Source organism: Hipposideros armiger, unplaced genomic scaffold (assembly GCF_001890085.2).
Source record: "Hipposideros armiger isolate ML-2016 unplaced genomic scaffold, ASM189008v1 scaffold_259, whole genome shotgun sequence".
In the NCBI taxonomy this organism is placed as follows: Eukaryota; Metazoa; Chordata; class Mammalia; order Chiroptera; family Hipposideridae; genus Hipposideros; species Hipposideros armiger.
The window spans coordinates 461251-466683 of record NW_017731609.1 but is presented as its reverse complement, the minus strand read 5'-3'; positions in this window follow the sequence as shown (position 1 = coordinate 466683).

Below are 5433 nucleotides of genomic sequence, written 5' to 3'. Positions count from 1 at the left end.
TATATATATATATATATATATATTAATGGCATCAAAGAATAAAGGGAAAAAATGATGAGAGGCATGGAAATACATATATATTTTTTTCTTTATTTTAATCCTGCACCCTTTAAAGGTAAGCTTTGTTTTAACTATCATGCTCAGGATGAACAGTCAAATGTGATGCTGCCTTCTTTATTTCACTAGTGTCAAGCTGCACCAAGGTACTGATAAACCTATCATTTTGCATTCTTACCATAAATGATCTCATTTTTAAGTGGCTTATAACCTGTCATAAAATTTCACTGTGAGATGAGAACAGAAGGTTTCAGTCTAGAAGCAATATTTTCATGGATGTTGAAAAATATTCCAGGCCATCTTGGATACAAATAAATTAATAACTGGAAAATTGTCAGCTATATTCAGAGTCCTTTGGGCAGTTTTGTGGTCTCCTGAGAGAGGGAAGAAGGCATTTGACTTCACCTCATTTTCCTCAAAAACGGAAGTTGTGTTTTACGCACTCTTGGATTTATACAACATGATCTGTTTTTTCCCCAAGACTTGTTTACGTAACCTCAAAAATTAGCAGACCTGTTTAAAACTAAGTTCTTTTGAGAATGGCATTTCTGCCTTGCAGAATAGAATTCTATACAGTTGTTCTATCCTGGCAGTTAATATCAAGAGCAGCTCACAGGCCAATCAAACAAGGCTGGAAGGCCAGAATTAGAGCACATACTTTGAATCTCTGTCCACGTTATGTCAGGGGCAATAAGTGAGCATCAGTATTTTTAAAGACCTGCCCAATAGCAAAGCAAAGTAAAAAAAAAAATATATATATATATATATATATGTTTTTATATTTGGTATATATTTTTAATTAATTACCATATGTATATTAATTACCATATGTGTATGGTAATTAATTTAAAAATATATACCAAATATAAATATTCTGTAGCTAAATTCAACTTTCCAACTGAGCCATCTTAGACCTGAGTACATTCTTGCTCATCCGTAAGCACAAAGATGATCACATGATGATATTTGATATTGTAAGCCCAAGTATTTGATGCCACTGAGACAACTCCTTTCTTTGTCTTGTCATTACCACGCAAACCTTGAATGCGCCTTCAGTAAATGTTATATGCAAAAGATAAGAATGAAGATTTCACATAGAAGGAGCTGAAGGTATGGACAGGAATTCAAGTTTCAGCTTCTGCTAGTTGAATGTTCACATAATTTTGTTTTTTACTTTGTTTATCTTTTTAAGCCTTGATTTCTTCCCCCTATAAAAGAGGAGTATTGAACAGAATTCTTTCTAAGTATTTTCAGCTCTAAAAAAAATCGGTTTCTGTATTTTTAGATGTGATTTCCTCTAGGAATTAGATATACAAGTTTTTAGCAACAGAGATACTGTGAAATTTTATTTCTTCATTTGTAAATTCACTTATTATAAATGAAATAGTTGAACATGGATCTATATAGCTGCAATCATCAAAAGTTCTTTTCGGGCCCATCTCATCATGTTTGAGAATCCCTTTCTTATTCACAGCTGTATTCCCATCACTGGCTCAGTATTTTGCACATAGGATGAGCTCAGAATATGCGTTGAATAAATAAGACAATAAAGAAATGAATGAACTCATGTCTCTGCAGAGTGTTGCCTTTATTTAACATATGAAAAAATCAGGATTGAGCACAACCACAACAACTGAATGAAAAGGAGACCTAAGGCCACCAAATTGTATTTTTTTGTTAAACTGTGTTGCTTCCAGACCACAGCATAGCGGGCTTAGCATCAACTACCCAGACATGTTCTGTCCAAAGACACTCTTACCTCGACACTCTACTGACTATTTAGGACGCTGGCACCAGGTGGCCTCCACTGGGCTGCTGTGGGGAGTGAGGAATCGTAGAGGCAAAACCTGTCTGCAGATGCAAAACAGTGGATCGCTCTTACCTGTCCACAGCAGGAACTCCACTTCTGCTTCTCTATGCAAGTAAAAGTGCACCTAATGCTTACCTAAAAATCTGCCTTTCTGGAGTTCAACTCTCTTTGTTGAAGGTACCTATCTATTACTGACACTCAATCATAAACACTTCTTTTTTTCACTATGATAAAAAAAAAGTTCAAGAGGTGAAATCCACTGTTTTTGTTTGTTTGTTTGTTTGAATGGAAATCCACTTTTTATTTCTTCATCAGAAAATATATGAAGACAACACGTTTAGCTCTTGTTGCCTGTTTCACGTTCGATGTCTTCTGAGTCACATGTATTTATCATATGTCTCGATATGTAAAAAGAAGAAAGAGCAAAGGAAAGAAAAACTAAAAGGGAGAGGGAAAAATTCTGTTTCAAATAATGAGCATGTGCACCTTTTTGCCTCAGGCCTTCATACACAATTTAGCCAGGAAGCCAGGGTAGATCATGATTTAGCTTTTGACATCTCCTGCCTTCAGGCCAGGAGAGACTAATACCGATTTCTGACTCTGAGCACGCCACAGGAAAAAAATGTGTGAGAGAGAGAGGCCTTTTATTGACTAAATGATAAAGAGGTTTGTAATGATAAATAACAGTCATTTTATTGTGGAATTCCCCAGAAAAGATGCATTCTGCAGTGTCTGAAGGAGCCTAAAAGCTGAGGTTGGTTCCCTATGGAGCCGAACCTGTTAAACTCCAATTTTTACAGCCAGGGATAGGGGTCACAAATTGCAGGGACCTCTGGCTATTGAAACTGCACACGCACACTACGTACCCGTGGTTGCAGCCTGTTTCTTGGCTCGAGGAAAATTCCCAAAGGCTGCATCCCAGGATGATTGGTGGAGGGTGTGTCTGTCTGTCAGTCTGTTACCTATGTGTCTGCATCACTTCTTCTGGCTCCCCACATTCAGGTTCTGATGCAATCCAGCGCTTCTATGCTCTGGCTGCTCAAGGAATCACTGCCAGTTTTGATCGATAGTTTAATTGTAAACTTTGGGAACAATAATGGATAATTTAGCTTGAACCTTCCATTATGAGCAGTGTTGTCTAGGAGAAAGCCTTCAAAATTAAACAAGAGTTGAACCACGTTATTACATTTGTACAACTCACCCAGAGTTAAATAAATCCCCCTTTACAAATGCTGTCTTGGCATTCTGTGGAGTTCAATAAACATAGGTCCAGGCAGAGAAGAAGGAAAGAAAACAGTAAATAGACCAAAACTAAAACTATTCACCTACTCGTCTCTTCTGAAATTTATTATTATGATTACATACAATAAATCTTTAAAGTACTCTTTAAATAATCAACATCAAAATATGTGAATAAATTCTTTTTTCAGTGAAAAACATTTAGTGGAAATTCAATTTCTCAATAAAATTAAGAAAAGGTGGATGTAATTTAGCTATAGAAAAACATCCCTAAAATATCTATATCATTGAGACTACCAAAAAGCAGACTTCTTAGAGAAATGTGTAAGACCGTTTGGGCATCGATTCATAAAGACACTGTTTTAAAAAAATAGCAAGGCAATCTTTAAGTCACATCCAGAGTTTCAAACTAGGAACCCCAAACCACACGTTTATCCCAGACACTCATCCACCTATTTAGAACCAGGTAATGGGGGGTGGGGGTTAGGGGTGAGGCTCAGCTCCAAAGTTCAGTGGGGGCTTATCTTGATGTCTCATAAGAGCATTTTTATTTAAAAATATTTCCAATGAGAGTTTGAAAAACATATCATGCAGAATAGAGGGACTCTATAATGTAGAGGTTAAAGAAAGGGGGACTCTGGAAATACTTGGATCAGAGTGCCAGCTCCACGACTTACTTACGAGCTGTGTGACTTTGACAAATTGCTTAACTTGTCTGTGCCTCAGCTCACCCATGCTTTAAATGAGGGTAATAAGGGTACATAGTGCATGCGGTTCTCATGAGTATTAAATAAACTAAAACATGAAAAGCACTTAGAACCACAAAAGAAACATAATAACTGCTGGCTTGAATAATAACAATTCTAATTGTTATTCCTAAAAAAGTGATTATTGTCACTTTTCAGTAAAGTATTTTAAAAAGTCTTTTTATATCTAATTACAGATATTTGATCATTCTTTGTGTACGGGTAGAGGAGAAACTTTCTTTTGATAAAGTTCCTTGTCTTAATCCATGTTTATGCTAACCTTTACTGATGCCAACATTCTAAGTTGTAATGAGATAGAAAGTAAAGAGTGGTTAATAGCTTGAATTGTACACTTAAAACCTATGTAATTTTACTAACCGTTGTCACCCCAATAAATTTAATTTTTAAAAAATATTTTTAAAAATCGTTTGTCTTGAACAAAGCACCTCATGTCATCCTCTCAACCCAATAATGCTACATTGACTAGTGTGATAGTAAATTATCCTGCAGGTCAGTATGAACTTTAGACTCCACAGGTCCCTAGCTCCTACATTCTGCCCTTTTAACCATGTCTGAGCCACTGAGCTCTGTCTTCACACTCAAGGCAGGCCTCAGATCCTTTAAACAAGCCCAAGGAGAAGAAGCCATATTTAAGAGGCTTGGTGCACTTTGGTTAAGAACAAAGGTTCCAGAATCAGATTGACCTGCCTGGGTTCCAGGGTGACTAGCTGTGTGACTTTGGCCATGTACTCTGAGCTCCAGTTTCTTCATTTGTAAAATAAGAATAATGATACTTACCTCTCGAGATTGTAATATGGATTCAAAAGCAATCAAGTACATGAAACACAAAGCTTAAAAATAGCAGTTGGTTGTGTTATGATTAAAATTATGTTTTTAATCAAAAAGGTTTTTCCTAGATAGACTCTGAGGTAGTGTTCTATTACTTCTACAATGGTTCAACAGTGTGCCTGGCTTCAAGATTACCCCATGTGCTCTGTTTCTCCTAATGGAACTTGTGCCTATGTCCATTTTCTACAGTTCCTATGCTGGCAATATGTCCAACGTCCCAGTCTTTGTTGAAAAAAAAACAGAGACCGGGCTCATTCTGCCTAGAGTTCATGTCACTAATGCCCCATGAATCTATGTACATATAACTAATAATAAACTAAGGCAAACTTCTGTTGTAATTTCAGTGCTTGAATAAATAAAGGTGGGGATCCTTAGCTATCAATGGTCAAAATACATATGGAAGATGAGGCTCCAAGTGTAAAGAGGCATCATGAAAACCTGAATTATATTCAGAGGAGAGTCACCAAGGTGGAAAAGAGTGTGCAAACCACACTATATCAGGAGCCATTATAAGGAGAAATAAAAGGAAGTTTGCGGGAGAGTTAATAGCTATCTTAAAGGGCTGTGATGGGGGAATGAGGATAGATGCGATTATGGTCAGAACCAGTATCAATAGTAAGAAGGAGAGCTTTTCAACACTTAGAGCATTAGCCTCAGTGTAAATGTCTGCCCCAAAAAGAAGACACAGTACCAGTACCATTCCTGGAGACTGCTTGCTGTGCCAGTACGTGG